Consider the following 19232-nt stretch of genomic DNA (forward strand, 5'->3'; position numbering starts at 1 on the left):
TTATATACTTACACTGAACATCAACACTGTCACCAGTGTAGACTATATGCTAACACTGAACATCAACACTGACTGTAAAACCGACACCAGTGTAGACTATATACTTACACTGAACATCAACACTGACTGTAACACTGTCACCAGTGTAGACTATATACTTACACTGAACATCAACACTTACTGTAACACTGCCACAAGTGTAGACTATATACTTACACTGAACATCAAAACTGTCACCAGTGTAGACTATATACTTACACTGAACATCAACACTGAATATAACACTGTCACCAGTGTAGATTCTATACTTACACTGAACATCAACACTGTCACCAGTGTAGACTATATGCTAACACTGAACATCAACACTGACTGTAAAACCGACACCAGTGTAGACTATATACTTACACTGAACATCAACACTGACTGTAACACTGTCACCAGTGTAGACTATATACTTACACTGAACATCAACACTTACTGTAACACTGCCACAAGTGTAGACTATATACTTACACTGAACATCAAAACTGTCACCAGTGTAGACTATATACTTACACTGAACATCAACACTGACTGTAAAACCGTCACCAGTGTAGATTCTATACTTACACTGAACATCAACACTGTCACCAGTGTAGACTATATGCTAACACTGAACATCAACACTGACTGTAAAACCGACACCAGTGTAGACTATATACTTACACTGAACATCAACACTGACTGTAACACTGTCACCAGTGTAGACTATATACTTACACTGAACATCAACACTTACTGTAACACTGCCACAAGTGTAGACTATATACTTACACTGAACATCAAAACTGTCACCAGTGTAGACTATATACTTACACTGAACATCAACACTGACTGTAAAACCGTCACCAGTGTAGACTATATACTTACACTGAACATCAAAACTGTCACCAGTGTAGACTATACACTTACACTGAACATCAACACTGACTATAACACTGTCACCAGTGTAGACTATATACTTACACTGAACATCAACACTGACTGTAACACTGTCACCAGTGTAGACTATATACTTACACTCAACATCAACACTGACTGTAACACTGTCACCAGTGTAGACTATATACTTACATTGAACATCAACACGGACTGTAACACTGTCACTACTCCCGTGTGTATTAGAAGGCTGACATCTGTAGAAGCCTGTCTTGGATCTGTCAGCTTGTCCCTGGAGCACGGCTCCACTGCTGAAGGCTGTTCCATTGTGTAACCACCTGTAGCTACATCCGGGTCTACAGAGGGCGGAGCATGTGATTGATGGAAGAGCCTGGTGTTCTGTCACAGTGTAGGAGGAGGTGGAGGGGGTGAGGGAGATCTGGTAGGGGCCGTCTGGAATAAAGGGTAATGTGGGACGATTTAAAACAAGACATACATATATGTCATAATTACAATCGTTTGATGGTGTATGGAATCGTCTGGATAGAGCAGATTGAAACGTGATGTGACCGAGTGATTGTTTACATGTCCTTTCAAAGTCCGTTGTAAGATGTGATCTTAATACTTCATGTATCATTCCTTATGTCAGTGTCTGGCATACCCATACAGGCGGGCAGTTTTACACTTTTGCTTTTTGACTGAGTGTTAAAGTTATCAGTATTGTCCATGTTGTACTCACACTGGGGCTCCATGTTGTACACCTGGCTCCACTCTGACTCCAGACCCTGACTTTCTCTCGCTCTACATCTGTACCTGTGACTGTCCCGGGAACTCACTGCGAAGGTGTAGGGGGAACCAGGGGAGGTAACTGTGATGTCAGTGTTGTCACGCTGCCAGGTGTAGGTCAAGGTCAGACCATGATCAGCTGGGACAGTGGTAGAGGTTGAGCTGCAGGTCAAGGTCACTTGCTGGTTGTAGACAGGTGTTGTTGACACAGGTGGACGACCTGGTGTTGTGGGTTTGCCTTTCCAAATACTTCATATGTAAATTTGGGGCGTGTACAAGAGGCTCTTGTTATAAAACTAAGAAGTAGGGATATAAAGGACGAATTCCTGAGTATTATTTGCGAAACGTGCAGAAATATTCCTCCAACATCAAGATGGTGGTGGTAATACGGATAGGCTTTTCACAATGAGAGTCGTGACAAAACAATTTGTTCTGTGACGTCGACGATGATGGCTGTTGTGAGTATATTGACAGCTATCAAGTCAACATTATCAGTCGTTTTATACATAGATGCATATGCATATATATTCGACATTATTACTGATACATGTATATTCTAACTCTATTTTTATATACAGTCCTGCAGGGTGTCTCTACGATGGTGACGTGAACTTATTAGACAGATCCTTGCTGGAGGTTCATTTTCTGAATGGAATTGCTCAGGTACCTTGTGAAACGTCAAGGGACGCCTCTCGTCCGTGATGCACTCGCAACTCCTTTCTTTTATTAACACATGGTATTACTTTATTGTTTGTCGGTGGTATGTTATAGGTTTGCAAATATGTTATTACACTTCACCTTTAGTGGCATGTGAACAAGGTGAACAAGACTGTTGACGAGACATAAGATGGATGTTTCAATAATTGAGATCTCAGAAAGATTTTGATAAAGGCATTTCTGGTCAGTAGCACAGTGTAATTTGATTAAAACTCTTACCCGTCATATGATCACGCATGCCAAAAAACGTATCAAATTATCTTTGTTCGCATAGATATTAATATATTTCCTTTGAACCACGACCGCAGTCCGGACTGGATATGATATATACCCTGGCATTATCGATCAGCGTAATTAAGAATAAATGCTTAAAGTTAAGTTAGATGCAACGGGAGTCAGTTATATGTGTTTCCTCAGTTTCTTTGATAGAAGTTACGATGACACCCAACACGTCTTACTAACATACTTATATTTTCTATTTGGATATGTATGAGGGGCAAGACAGGTACAGACTATGTCCATCGGCTACTAAACAAGACCTAGTTATAGATCCTCATGAAGGACAACAAATTGCTGTGTTGTGTATCAGTTGCCACAGGTGTATGTCCCTGCATCTGCATTAGTCCAGAGTTACCTGCTATCGAAGAAACTATGGCTGAGGAATACTTATGTATTTTTCATCTGAATGTGTATAACAGGAATAATAATAACAACTCACCCAGGACAACAAGCTTCTGTCCACAGTTCTGTATCACACTCGTTGTCCCTCCATTCCCACACGTGTATGTCCCTGCATCTGATGTCTGGATGTTGCTGAGGGTGAAGGTGACATTCCTGTCTGCTCTGTTCCCCTGGTACAACAGTCTATCTCTGTAGATGGGGGGTATCTCGAATGACCCATCATCAAACACTGTGAACACAGCAGTACCGGCAGGACTGACAGCAAAGAAAGAACTCCCTATCCCCAGACCTCCCCCTGTGGAATCTCCCAGCTGAACTTGGCTGTGTCAGACACTGCAGACAACACTGGACTGGCACTGGGTGCACCTGATACAAAACCTGAAGAAAGAAAATATTTACTTATTTAGAGGGTCTTTCTTGAAGCAGGACCGTACGTCATTCAAAGTAGAGAAACACTCTGTTTGACATGTATTTATCGCAAGTATTTAAGGTAGCAAGAATAGTATCCAAAAGAAACAAAAAGGTACCTGCACTCAGATATAATACTGCAGCACAAATTATCTTCATCATTCCTGTCGTCTGGTACTTCGGTGAATTCTGGAATACAGGTTTAACAATTATCATGGATAATGTTTGAAGTGACAAGGAGAGATGCTTATATGTAAAGGATCACATATCTCTCAATCTTTACTACGCCAGGATGATAGTGGGTGTGTGATCACAGTTGTCAGTGTGTTACATTATGTATAACAGTAGAGACGTGATCACATCGTATGGATGATTCAGATGAACATATGCGTATTAACGGAGAAGGATTGAAAGTTGTGTAGCCTATCCTTTAAACCACATGATAGTATATTGATGATGGGTGACTGCTTCACACTATACACATCAGTCAGCTTGATCTGTCACGGAACACTTAGTTTTTATACATTTACCACCGAGCATGGTGTTCAAGAAAACAAGAATAGTAACGGTAGTATCTGGTCTACACAACCACGACCATTGGATTGATGTGTAAGGTAGCAGAGGTAGTCCAATGACTGTAAATACGACAATCAACCTGACAATATAAACAGTTGTGTACTAAACACTGACACAAAAACATCATCAACAGGACATATTTCAATATCTTCACCGAATCCTTCGGCGTTTAAGACGCCAAATGAAACGGAATTTCTCGCCTATTGCTATGTACAACATTTCCAATGAGACAAGATGTGGACATATATCAACATCAGCTACTTAAGCAGTGTTATTCTGATGTCCTACGTAGAGTGGACACAAGCTGGGAACTGTGGTAGTGTGGGCCAAGGGACATAACTCTGCATGGTCGTTAGGTTAAAAACAACTCCAGTCCCAACAGTGTCTGTTCAGTGACAATACCTGTGATGATAGGTGTTTTAACTGACCAATCACGTACAGATAATTCGTCCATAAGCAACACATGTGCCAGTAGAAGACGGGTCAACGTAGAAGAATGTATATCTGTAACTGCAGAACGTATACGCAAAGTATACGAGTATATCGAGACATTGTGGGTTATTCCTATACAATGTCATGTAAAATATACGTTCACAGTTGACATGTTCAACATGGTGAAAGTAGTAAACATAGACACATTATATGTTTTGTGATAGAAGTATATACATTGTACATACCTGCTGAGACCTGAGTTATTAACCAGTCATTGTGTGTACCCAGGCAGCTCAACACGGAAGTAACGAGCAGGTCTATAAACTTCCAAGTAGTTCAGTAGTTTCTAAAAATAACCGAGTTAAATATACCTCAGCCATGTTTAGTATGAGTGAGTGAGTAAATTAAGATTTAAAGTCACATGGACAATATTTTCAGCCATATCGTGACTAAAAGCAAGTTATAATTGTATAGTGAGTGTGAGTGAGTGAGTGAGTGAGTGATGAGTGGATGGGTGACTCCACACAAAAGCGTATTTACACACACATTTTCTAATTGCATTATTATTTATTCCCTTATATTGTTGTTGTCTTCTTGTTATTTGGAATTATTACAAGTGCAGATGCGCAGTTGCTTATAACTAAAGACACAACAAAGATCATTTTACAACATAGATGCAATGTCCTAGCCCAAATGTTTCTCATGTATTTCACTTGGTACAACTGATGATGCTACTGATATGATGGTGGAACTCAGGGACCTCAGTTCCCCGTCAGAAACTCCCAGTTCAAGCAGCCATAAAATGTAAGAAGATTACAATGAATGATTCCTACACCTTAGCAGTATGTTGACGTCTTCATACGGATTACAGTCTCTCACATACATCTATGTACACTTCAGTCCATGAATTTATGACTGACGACAGGCATTGGAATAACGTCAGTGATTACCCATTTTAACATAAAACCCTGATATTTCTTTTCTGACTAGAGGATCTCATTCACGAAAAATAACAGATAACACGTGTCATTGCTTCACACGCTCTTGCACACAAATACGCATGTATCTTTTGTCCCGTATAGGTGTCAGTAGTTAAACTTTCGCCTCAACGCTTCAGATGGTTTCAGTGCACACAATTGACGATAACACGTTATATGATACCGTCTGCACAATGCGACCCAGTTTACCCCGCAATGCGACCCAGTTTACCCCGCAATGCGACCCAGTTTACCTCGCATGTTCGTTCGTCCTTGCCTCGTGGGTGTACATGAGTTTGACACTTTCGGCCGTCGCCAAGGAATCACAAGTGTCTCCTTTAACAGTGACTAAAATCCCTTTACGTTGTTGTGGAATAGTGTATTCATTGTAAGTCCAGTAGGGTTGTCTGACTCCATACTGACTTTTTTAGTCATAAAGTATATTCATACACATGGCCGACTTACAGTGTTAGATTGCTTACGGGTCTCGATAAGTACATCACACAAATAGCCTCTGATCACTACGGAAGCGTAGTAGGGCCACGGTGTAATTTCCTTTTGTGTGTCACTATCTCCTACGTAGGAGTTCTGAAATCCTACGTAGGACATATTATCTCCGACGTAGGACATACCATCTCCTACGTAGGACTTAGTATCTCCTACATAGGACTTAGTATCACCTACGTAGGACTAACTATCTCCTACGTAGGGCATACTATCTCCTACGTAGTACTTAATATATCCGTTATAAGGTTCGGATTATGAAGTATGGTTATTAAGTTGAGAAATGTTTGGCTATGCAGGACGTGAGATAGTAGAAATGTGAGTCAGTGAATATTCATAACACAAACGCATTGTTACTACACAATGTATGTATTACTTTAAGGTGAAGTGGACCCTGTTCTAATTGCAGCTATGGAGGTTTGGGTATGGTTATGTTTAATCTACTATACATACATATATTCTCTCACACACACACACACACACACACACACACACACTGAGAGGTGGGTGGGGTGGTTGGGGTGAGGTTTTGATATGAAACTCGGGTTATAACACGACTTCCGCAAGTTGTTGCTTGTCTTCAGATGGGACTAGGTTTGATCGGATGCAACGCTCGCTTGCGGCTCGTTTTTTTCGTAATTGTTTACAGGTTGACTTGACTGGGGTGAAAAAAAGTGTTGAGTGCGGCTAAAACCATACGAAATTCAAAAAGGCAAAGAATTGTCATTATAGTTATTTGTATAATTATAAGGGGATACCTACGCATAGATTGCCACCGATAACCTAAGACACGTCCTTACGCGCAAATTATGACTCATGTGCAACGACCTCTGAAATATCCAACGCATAATAGTAAAGTGTAACAAAGTGCAACATATAACAGTGAACTAACTGCAACGCGTAATAGTAAAGCAAACTGAACGCAAGGCAGTTAAGTACAACAGTCGGTCAAACACAGTAATGTGCAACAATTAGTTGAACACATAACTCTAACAGTGAAGGAAACAGTAGACTCTAATAGTGAAAGAAACACATAACTGTATACTCTAATAGTGAAAGAAACGAATGACTGTAGACATTAATAGTGAAGGAAACAGTAGACTCTAATAGTGAAGGAAACAGTGGACTCTAATAGTAAATGAAACGAATGATTGTAGACTCAAATAGTGAAGGAAACAGTAGACTCTAATAGGAAATTAAACGAATAACTGTAGACATTAATAGTGAAGGAAACAGTCGACTCTAATAGTAAATGAAACGAATGACTGTACACTCTAATAGTGAAAGAAACACATGGTAGTAGACTCTAATAGTGAACGAAACGAATGACTGTAGACATTAATAGTGAAGGAAACAGTCGACTCTAATAGGAAATGAAACGAATAACTGTAGACTCTAATAGTGAAGGAAACAGTAGATTCTAATAGCAAATGAAACACATAACTGTATACTCTAATAGTGAAAGAAACGAATGACTGTAGAAATTAATAGTGAAGGAAACAGTAGACTCTAATAGTGAAGGAAACCGTAGACTCTAATAGTAAATGAAACGAATGACTGAAGACTCTAATAGTGAAGGAGACAGTATACTCTAATAGGAAATGAAACACATAACTGTATACTCTAATAGTGAAAGAAACGAATGACTGTAGAATTTAATAGTGAAGGAAACAGTAGACTCTAACAGGAAATGAAACAAATGACTGTAGACTCTAATAGTGAAGGAAGCAGTAGACTCTAATAGTAAATGAAACACTTAAAGGTCACATGCAACCAAAAAATCAAACATAATTAAAACACAATTATCACTTCTTCATGACATATAATATGCATTGCTGATTATGAAAAAACAAATAAACAAAATTATAAGCGTATAATCGCAAATCAAAAGTGCAATATTTTGTACTTGGGTTTACCGCCCTCGAAACGAAGCAGCCGGGATACCGAACCCAGTCAGAGCGGGTGGATGTGCACTCAAGTGTAACGGCTGGTTCATTAGCAGATGCCGCCTTCACGGCTCATTGTGTGTGTATATATAGAGATGTTGGGTTTTGTAAATACATGCTCATTTTTTGTGTATAACATTTTGCAATCAACAGACATCATAACATGTCATGTGTTCAAGTATCACACCTGCCTGTCTGTGTAATTACATAATGTGACAGAGACCGAACTCGGGCCATAAATCAATGCGTTTTGTTTATGGTGTATAGCCTGATTGGTGTTAAGTTCAAATTGCATGTGGTCAGTGATCGCAGTTGTGTATTGAATATTGTCATTAGCAGACAGGCAGGCAGACACACAGGTGTCAATAAAACAAGACATTGAGTTTTGTCTGTGACAGCGACATATCTATATCACAGTTAGAAATTGTGTCAACGCTAAATAATGACATTGCTTTTAAGTATCGAACAGAGAAAGTGACTCGGTAAGAAGAACGTGTGGTGAAATAGACAAATGAAATTATATAAACAGTTTATTTACTGTCATAACATATAAAAAGCTCGCGCCTGTGAGATATCAACAAAACATTATGAAAATAGCTCACACCAAAGCCTTCACCGAGTATTCACCAGACAGCCCGCTTCCAAGTTGCGCGAACCTATTTCACTGCGCACGTGCTATGAGCGCAGCCCAGCTGTTGAAACCCGTATTCCCCAGAAAAGTCTGGGGAAAATTAGTGAAACGTTTGAACTCCGATTTCGCGCGTTTTTTTTCATCTCGTTATTTTTCAATTTATAAGTTGAATTTGCATTTTTGACGCTTTGTTTCTGTAAGTCCATACCGAAAGGTATCAGAATCTGCAAAGTTGTGTTTAACGTTGCATGTGACCTTTAACTGTAGACTCTAATAGTGAAAGAAACGAATGACTGTAGACATTAATAATGAAGGAAACAGTAGACTCTAATAGGAAATGAAACGAATGACTGTACACATTAATAGTGAAGGAAAGAGTAGACTCTAATAGTAAATGAGACGAATGACTGTAGACATTGATAGTGAAGGAAACAGTAGACTCTAATAGTAAATGAAACGACTGACTGTATACATTAATAGTGAAGGAAACAGTAGACTCTAATAGTAAATGAAACGGATGACTGTAGACTCTAATAGTGAAGGAAACAAAAGACTCTAATAGTGAAGGAAACGCATGGTAGAAGACTCTAATAGTGAAAGAAACGAATGACTGTAGACTCTAATAGTGAAGGAAACAGTAGACTATAATAGTAAATGAAACGAATGACTGTAGACATTAATAGTGAAGGAAAGAGTAGACTCTAATAGGAAATGAAACGCATGGTAGTAAACTTTAATAGTGAAAGGAACGAACGACTGTAGACTCTAATAGTGAAGGAAACAGTAGACTCTAATAGTAAATGAAAAACACATGACAGTAGACTCTAATAGTAAATGAAACGAATGACTGTAGACATTAATAGTGAAGGAAACAGTATACTCTAATAGTAGATGAAACGAATGACTGTAGACTCTTATAGTGAAGGAAACAGTAGACTCTAATAGTAAATGAAACGAATGACTGTAGACATTAATAGTGAAGAAAACAGTAGACTCTAATAGTAAATGAAACACATGATAGTAGACTCTTATAGTGAATGGAACGAATGACTGTAGACTCCAATAGTGAATGAAACGAATGACTGTAGACATTAATAGTGAAGGAAACAGTAGATTATAATAGTGAATGAAACACATGATATTAGACTCTAATAGTGAATGAAACGAATGACTGTAGACTCTAATAGTGAAGGAAACAGTATACTATAATAGTAAATGAAACGAATGACTGTAGAAATTAATAGTGAAGGAAACAGTAGACCCTAATAGTGAATGAAACGAATGACAGTAGACTCCAATAGTGAATGAAACGAATGACTGTAGACTCTATTATTGAAGTAAACAGTAGACGCTAATAGTAAAGGAAACACATGATAGTAGACTCTAATAGTTACTGAAACGAATGACTGTAGACTCTAATAGTGAAGGAAACAGTAGACTCTAATAGTAAATGAAACGAATGACTGTAGACATTAATAGTGAAGGAAACAGTAGACTCTAATAGGAAATGAAACGAATAACCGTAGACATTAATAGTGAAGGAAACAGTATACTCTAATAGTAAATGAAACGAATGACTGTAGACTCTAAAAGTGAAGGAAACAGTAGACTCTAATAGTAAATGAAACGAATGACTGTAGACATTCATAGTGAAGGAAACAGTAGACTCTAATAGTGAATGAAACGAATGATAGTAGTCATTAATAGTGAAGGAAACAGTAGACTCTAATAGTGAATGAAACGCATAGTAGTAGACTCTAATAGTAAAAGAAACGAATGACTGTAGACTCTAATAGTGAAGGAAACAGTAGACACTAATAGTAAATGAAACGAATAACCGTAGACATTGATGGTGAAGGAAACAGTATACTCTAATAGTAAATGAAACGAATGACTGTAGACTCTAAAAGTGAAGGAAACAGTAGACTCTAATAGTAAATGAAACGAATGACTGTAGACATTAATAGTGAAGGAAACAGTAGACTCTAATAGTGAATGAAACGAATGATAGTAGTCATTAATAGTAAAGGAAACAGTAGACTCTAATAGTGAATGAAACGCATAGTAGTAGACTCTAATAGTAAAAGAAACGAATGACTGTAGACTCTAATAGTGAAGGAAACAAAAGACTCTAATAGTAAATGAAACGAATGATTGTAGACATTAATAGTGAAGGAAAGAGTAGACTCTAATAGGAAATGAAATGCATGGTAGTAAACTTTAATAGTGAAAGGAACGAACGACTGTAGACTCTAATAGTGAAGGAAACAGTAGACTCTAATAGTAAATGAAAAACACATGACAGTAGACTCTAATAGTAAATGAAACGAATGATTGTAGTCATTAATAGTGAAGGAAACAGTATACTCTAATAGTAAATGAAACGAATGACTGTAGACTCTTATAGTGAAGGAAACAGTCGACTCTAATAGTAAATGAAACGAATGACTGTAGACATTAATAGTGAAGAAAACAGTAGACTCTAATAGTAAATGAAACACATGATAGTAGACTCTTATAGTGAATGGAACGAATGACTGTAGACTCCAATAGTGAATGAAACGAATGACTGTAGACATTAATAGTGAAGGAAACAGTAGATTATAATAGTGAATGAAACACATGATATTAGACTCTAATAGTGAATGAAACGAATGACTGTAGACTCTAATAGTGAAGGAAACAGTATACTATAATAGTAAATGAAACGAATGACTGTAGAAATTAATAGTGAAGGAAACAGTAGACCCTAATAGTGAATGAAACGAATGACTGTAGACTCCAATAGTGAATGAAACGAATGACTGTAGACTCTATTAGTGAAGTAAACAGTAGACGCTAATAATAAAGGAAACACATGATAGTAGACTCTAATAGTGAATGAAACGAATGACTGTAGACTCTAATAGTGAAGGAAACAGTAGACTCTAATAGTAAATGAAACGAATGACTGTAGACATTAATAGTGAAAGAAACAGTAGACTCTAATAGGAAATGAAACGAATAACCGTAGACATTAATAGTGAAGGAAACAGTATACTCTAATAGTAAATGAAACGAATGACTGTAGACTCTAAAAGTGAAGGAAACAGTATACTCTAATAGTAAATGAAACGAATGACTGTAGACATTAATAGTGAAGGAAACAGTAGACTCTAATAGTGAATGAAACAAATGATAGTAGTCATTAATAGTGAAGGAAACAGTAGAGTCTAATAGTGAATGAAACGCATAGTAGTAGACTGTAATAGTAAAATGAAACGAATGACTGTAGACTCTAATAGTTAAGGAAACAGTAGACACTAATAGTAAATGAAACGAATGACTGTAGACTCTAATAGTGAAGGAAACAAAAGACTCTAATAGTAAATGAAACGAATGATTGTAGTCATTAATAATGAAGGAAACAGTAGACTCCAATAGCAAATGAAACGAATGACTGTAGACATTAATAGTGAAGGAAACAGTAGACTCTAATAGGAAATGAAACACATGATAGTAGACTCTAATAGTGAGTGAAACGAATGACTGTAGACATTAATAGTGAAGGAAACAGTAGACTCTAATAGTGAATGAAACGAATGACTGTAGACTCCAATAGTGAATGAAACAAATGACTGTAGACTCTAATAGTGAATGAAACAGTAGACACTAATAGTAAATGAAACACATGATAGTAGACTCTAATAGTGAATGAAACGAATGACTGTAGACTCTATTAGTGAAGTAAACAGTAGACGCTAATAGTAAAGGAAACACATGATAGTAGACTCTAATAGTGAATGAAACGAATGACTGTAGACTCTAATAGTGAAGGAAACAGTACACTCTAATAGTAAATGAAACGAATGACTGTAGACTCTAAAAGTGAAGGAAACAGTAGACTCTAATAGTAAATGAAACGAATGACTGTAGACATTAATAGTGAAGGAAACAGTAGACTCTAATAGTAAATGAAACAAATGATAGTAGTCATTAATAGTGAAGGAAACAGTAGAGTCTAATAGTGAATGAAACGCATAGTAGTAGACTGTAATAGTAAATGAAACGAATGACTGTAGACTCTAATAGTTAAGGAAACAGTAGACACTAATAGTAAATGAAACGAATGACTGTAGACTCTAATAGTGAAGGAAACAAAAGACTCTAATAGTAAATGAAACGAATGACTGTAGACATTAATAGTGAAGGAAACAGTAGACTCTAATAGGAAATGAAACACATGATAGTAGACTCTAATAGTGAGTGAAACGAATGACTGTAGACATTAATAGTGAAGGAAACAGTAGACTCTAATAGTGAATGAAACGAATGACTGTAGACTCCAATAGTGAATGAAACAAATGACTGTAGACTCTAATAGTGAATGAAACAGTAGACACTAATAGTAAATGAAACACATGATAGTAGACTCTAATAGTGAATGAAACGAATGACTGTAGACTCTAATAGTGACGGAAACAGTAGACTCTAATAGTGAATGAAACGAATGACTGTAGACTCTAATAGTGAAGGAAACAGTAGACTCTAATAGTGAATGAAACGAATGACTGTAGACTCTAATAGTGAAGGAAACAGTAGACTCTAATAGTGAATGAAACGAATGACTGTAGACTCTAATAGTGAAGGAAACAGTAGACTCTAATAGTGAATGAAACGAATGACTGTAGACTCTAATAGTGAAGGAAACTGTAGACTCTAACAGTGAATGAAACGAATGACTGTAGACTCTAACAGTGACTGAAACAGTGAAACAGGAGATTGTGTGCCTGTTTTGGGATTTAAGTCTACCATTTTAGATTAATGTATATAAATGTATATCGATCATCTCATACAGGAAACTCAGATGAACCTGAGGATCACAAAGGTGACCTCAATCAAATCGTATTCAGCTTGTGTTTAGTTACCAGACATTACCTGTGTTCAATTAACATTTCCCGTTCACTTATACTTCAGCTGTATATACGCTTAAATAGCGACCTGGACAAAGCGAACGAGTACATGGAGTTGTTCAATCGATGCATTATTTCATAACGAAGATCCGTTCACAACCAGAAGTCACAAAGCGGTGTTACATCAAGCATATTTTGTACATATCTGCTGACATTTCAGTTTGTCAGGTTCCGTCACTTCAGTGGTCGTGTGTAACCGGCTAGCTCAACAATCAATAATGTCTACATGTATAACACTCGCTTTGAACTAGTTCAACAGCTTCTTAATATAGGTGAGTGAAATATACAAGTTATGTGAAAGAACGTTTAATGTAAGTGTGTCCGTACCTAGAGAGTGATTCAGTCAGTCAGTAAGCGAGTCAGTGAGAGAGCCAGTTATACCCTTACCACACGCGCTGCTGGGGAATATGTATTCTCAACGAGACCAGATGTTGGAAATATATAAACAGGGATACATCTACCTGGGATGTACAGCTCTGCGTTACATACATGTATATTTACATACGGGTGCACACACGACAAAGGGGCACAACTCAGATAAACCTGTCGATCACAAAGGTGATCTCAATCAAATCGTGCTCAGCTCATGTTCAGTTACTAGATATTACCTGTGTTAAATACACATTTTCCGTTCACTCATACTTCAGCTGCACAACTAGAAATCACAAAGCGGTGTTACAAACATATAAATAAATCAGCTATCACGTGATAAGACCATCAAGCATACTTTGTACATACCTGCTGAGATTTCAGCTTGTCAGGTTCCGTCACTACAGTGGTCGGGTGTAACCGGCTAGCTCAATAAATAATGTCTGCATGCATAACACTCCTTCTAACTAGTTCAACAGCTTCTAAATATAGCTGAGTGAAAATACAAGTTATGTGAAAGAAGGTAAATGTAAGTGAGTCACTACCTAGAGAGTGTACATCATCCTTTTTTGCCCACCTGTCTGTTCCTGTCTTTGCACCCCTCCCTCGTAACAAATAGTGGAACTGTGTCAGATCTTAATGATAGTTTGTTAAACAACTTGTTTTATTTTTAGGACATAAATTCTGCAAAACAATCACAGAGTTGGTCTGATGTTTTGATTATGATCAGTGTTTCATCGAGTATTATATGTTTAGTAGTTTTCGAGTTAGGTTGCAATTCATCGGTCCGATTTTGAGCCAAACGGACTATATTTGGAATGTTGGCCAGAAAACATCACTCAGCAAATAACGCTGAGGACCATCATCGTTCAGGTCGATCACAGTGTTCTAGGGACAGTGATATTTGGCCGTGGTATTAATCAGACGTAAAACTCTTAGAGAACTGAACTTGTACAGCTATGTACAGTTGTGGCCGACATTGTGAATGTCTTTGCACAAATCAGAAAAGACACCATATATGTTCTGGGTATTGTGGCTGTGACTTCCATGGATGTGTGATATATCTCAGATCAGGGACGAAATTCCCTGTGGCAAACCACTAGATTATCATCTGGCCACCATGTTTGTCAAAAACATTTCAGGTTGTCCGTATTGACATATTCGTAGCTTCTTTATACTCCCTTGCAATGTGTCGTACTAATATCCCAAATATTGCCCTTCATACGTAATACAAACATGGCTTCTGTATGAGAAGTTGCGTAGTACAGACGGCAATATTCAGCCACCATACTTTCCACCTGAGAAGGCAGCTAAAGGAATACCATCTCTGTTCACAACCCAGTATGAGGTGGAACACAAACCACCAATGGGTTAGGGTTGTGAGTGACATGTGAGTGGATGTACCAAGACTAATACAAAACGTGATTAACGTTGTTCCGTGAAGTAAACAGTAGACGCTAATAGTAAAGGAAACACATGATAGTAGACTCTAATAGTGAATGAAACGAATGACTGTAGACTCTAATAGTGAAGGAAACAGTAGACTCTAATAGTAAATGAAACGAATGACTGTAGACATTAATAGTGAAGGAAACAGTAGACTCTAATAGGAAATGAAACGAATAACCGTAGACATTAATAGTGAAGGAAACAGTATACTCTAATAGTAAATGAAACGAATGACTGTAGACTCTAAAAGTGAAGGAAACAGTAGACTCTAATAGTAAATGAAACGAATGACTGTAGACATTAATAGTGAAGGAAACAGTAGACTCTAATAGTGAATGAAACAAATGATAGTAGTCATTAATAGTGAAGGAAACAGTAGAGTCTAATAGTGAATGAAACGCATAGTAGTAGACTGTAATAGTAAATGAAACGAATGACTGTAGACTCTAATAGTTAAGGAAACAGTAGACACTAATAGTAAATGAAACGAATGACTGTAGACTCTAATAGTGAAGGAAACAAAAGACTCTAATAGTAAATGAAACGAATGATTGTAGTCATTAATAATGAAGGAAACAGTAGACTCCAATAGCAAATGAAACGAATGACTGTAGACATTAATAGTGAAGGAAACAGTAGACTCTAATAGGAAATGAAACACATGATAGTAGACTCTAATAGTGAGTGAAACGAATGACTGTAGACATTAATAGTGAAGGAAACAGTAGACTCTAATAGTGAATGAAACGAATGACTGTAGACTCCAATAGTGAATGAAACAAATGACTGTAGACTCTAATAGTGAATGAAACAGTAGACACTAATAGTAAATGAAACACATGATAGTAGACTCTAATAGTGAATGAAACGAATGACTGTAGACTCTATTAGTGAAGTAAACAGTAGACGCTAATAGTAAAGGAAACACATGATAGTAGACTCTAATAGTGAATGAAACGAATGACTGTAGACTCTAATAGTGAAGGAAACAGTATACTCTAATAGTAAATGAAACGAATGACTGTAGACTCTAAAAGTGAAGGAAACAGTAGACTCTAATAGTAAATGAAACGAATGACTGTAGACATTAATAGTGAAGGAAACAGTAGACTCTAATAGTGAATGAAACAAATGATAGTAGTCATTAATAGTGAAGGAAACAGTAGAGTCTAATAGTGAATGAAACGCATAGTAGTAGACTGTAATAGTAAATGAAACGAATGACTGTAGACTCTAATAGTTAAGGAAACAGTAGACACTAATAGTAAATGAAACGAATGACTGTAGACTCTAATAGTGAAGGAAACAAAAGACTCTAATAGTAAATGAAACGAATGACTGTAGACATTAATAGTGAAGGAAACAGTAGACTCTAATAGGAAATGAAACACATGATAGTAGACTCTAATAGTGAGTGAAACGAATGACTGTAGACATTAATAGTGAAGGAAACAGTAGACTCTAATAGTGAATGAAACGAATGACTGTAGACTCCAATAGTGAATGAAACAAATGACTGTAGACTCTAATAGTGAATGAAACAGTAGACACTAATAGTAAATGAAACACATGATAGTAGACTCTAATAGTGAATGAAACGAATGACTGTAGACTCTAATAGTGAAGGAAACAGTAGACTCTAATAGTGAATGAAACGAATGACTGTAGACTCTAATAGTGAAGGAAACAGTAGACTCTAATAGTGAATGAAACGAATGACTGTAGACTCTAATAGTGAAGGAAACAGTAGACTCTAATAGTGAATGAAACGAATGACTGTAGACTCTAATAGTGAAGGAAACAGTAGACTCTAATAGTGAATGAAACGAATGACTGTAGACTCTAATAGTGAAGGAAACTGTAGACTCTAACAGTGAATGAAACGAATGACTGTAGACTCTAACAGTGACTGAAACAGTGAAACAGGAGATTGTGTGCCTGTTTTGGGATTTAAGTCTACCATTTTAGATTAATGTATATAAACGTATATCGATCATCTCATACAGGAAACTCAGATGAACCTGAGGATCACAAAGGTGACCTCAATCAAATCGTATTCAGCTTGTGTTTAGTTACCAGACATTACCTGTGTTCAATTAACATTTCCCGTTCACTTATACTTCAGCTGTATATACGCTTAAATAGCGACCTGGACAAAGCGAACGAGTACATGGAGTTGTTCAATCGATGCATTATTTCATAACGAAGATCCGTTCACAACCAGAAGTCACAAAGCGGTGTTACATCAAGCATATTTTGTACATATCTGCTGACATTTCAGTTTGTCAGGTTCCGTCACTTCAGTGGTCGTGTAACCGGCTAGCTCAACAATCAATAATGTCTACATGTATAACACTCGCTTTGAACTAGTTCAACAGCTTCTTAATATAGGTGAGTGAAATATACAAGTTATGTGAAAGAACGTTTAATGTAAGTGTGTCCGTACCTAGAGAGTGATTCAGTCAGTCAGTAAGCGAGTCAGTGAGAGAGCCAGTTATACCCTTACCACACGCGCTGCTGGGGAATATGTATTCTCAACGAGACCAGATGTTGGAAATATATAAACAGGGATACATCTACCTGGGATGTACAGCTCTGCGTTACATACATGTATATTTACATACGGGTGCACACACGACAAAGGGGCACAACTCAGATAAACCTGTCGATCACAAAGGTGATCTCAATCAAATCGTACTCAGCTCATGTTCAGTTACTAGATATTACCTGTGTTAAATACACATTTTCCGTTCACTCATACTTCAGCTGCACAACTAGAAATCACAAAGCGGTGTTACAAACATATAAATAAATCAGCTATCACGTGATAAGACCATCAAGCATACTTTGTACATACCTGCTGAGATTTCAGCTTGTCAGGTTCCGTCACTACAGTGGTCGGGTGTAACCGGCTAGCTCAATAAATAATGTCTGCATGCATAACACTCCCTTCTAACTAGTTCAACAGCTTCTAAATATAGCTGAGTGAAAAATACAAGTTATGTGAAAGAAGGTAAATGTAAGTGAGTCACTACCTAGAGAGTGTACATCATCCTTTTTTGCCCACCTGTCTGTTCCTGTCTTTGCACCCCTCCCTCGTAACAAATAGTGGAACTGTGTCAGATCTTAATGATAGTTTGTTAAACAACTTGTTTTATTTTTAGGACATAAATTCTGCAAAACAATCACAGAGTTGGTCTGATGTTTTGATTATGATCAGTGTTTCATCGAGTATTATATGTTTAGTAGTTTTCGAGTTAGGTTGCAATTCATCGGTCCGATTTTGAGCCAAACGGACTATATTTGGAATGTTGGCCAGAAAACATCACTCAGCAAATAACGCTGAGGACCATCATCGTTCAGGTCGATCACAGTGGTATTAATCAGACGTAAAACTCTTAGAGAACTGAACTTGTACAGCTATGTACAGTTGTGGCCGACATTGTGAATGTCTTTGCACAAATCAGAAAAGACACCATATATGTTCTGGGTATTGTGGCTGTGACTTCCATGGATGTGTGATATATCTCAGATCAGGGACGAAATTCCCTGTGGCAAACCACTAGATTATCATCTGGCCACCATGTTTGTCAAAAACATTTCAGGTTGTCCGTATTGACATATTCGTAGCTTCTTTATACTCCCTTGCAATGTGTCGTACTAATATCCCAAATATTGCCCTTCATACGTAATACAAACATGGCTTCTGTATGAGAAGTTGCGTAGTACAGACGGCAATATTCAGCCACCATACTTTCCACCTGAGAAGGCAGCTAAAGGAATACCATCTCTGTTCACAACCCAGTATGAGGTGGAACACAAACCACCAATGGGTTAGGGTTGTGAGTGACATGTGAGTGGATGTACCAAGACTAATACAAAA

General features: G+C 37.4%; 1 protein-coding gene and 1 long non-coding RNA gene across 6 annotated transcripts in view; both read right to left on the bottom strand.

The window, feature by feature from the left end:
- Positions 1–19232, bottom strand: part of LOC124267482 (synaptogenesis protein syg-2-like) — a 100165-nt gene that overhangs the window by 8897 nt on the left and 72036 nt on the right. The window lies entirely within an intron of this gene.
- Positions 3344–18364, bottom strand: LOC124267489. Of its 5 annotated transcripts, none has more exons than XR_006896042.1 (4): positions 18207–18221; positions 4767–4867; positions 3633–3702; positions 3344–3483 (listed from the first exon to the last, which is right to left on the bottom strand). It is a non-coding gene; the product is annotated as an uncharacterized LOC124267489 (long non-coding RNA). The 5 variants fall into 5 exon arrangements; XR_006896041.1 differs by lacking the exon at positions 18207–18221 and adding an exon at positions 14270–14342; XR_006896039.1 differs by lacking the exon at positions 4767–4867 and having other exon boundaries at positions 18207–18364.

Source organism: Haliotis rubra, unplaced genomic scaffold, assembly GCF_003918875.1.
Source record: "Haliotis rubra isolate DU_JTF1 unplaced genomic scaffold, ASM391887v1 Scf1315, whole genome shotgun sequence".
In the NCBI taxonomy this organism is placed as follows: Eukaryota; Metazoa; Mollusca; class Gastropoda; order Lepetellida; family Haliotidae; genus Haliotis; species Haliotis rubra.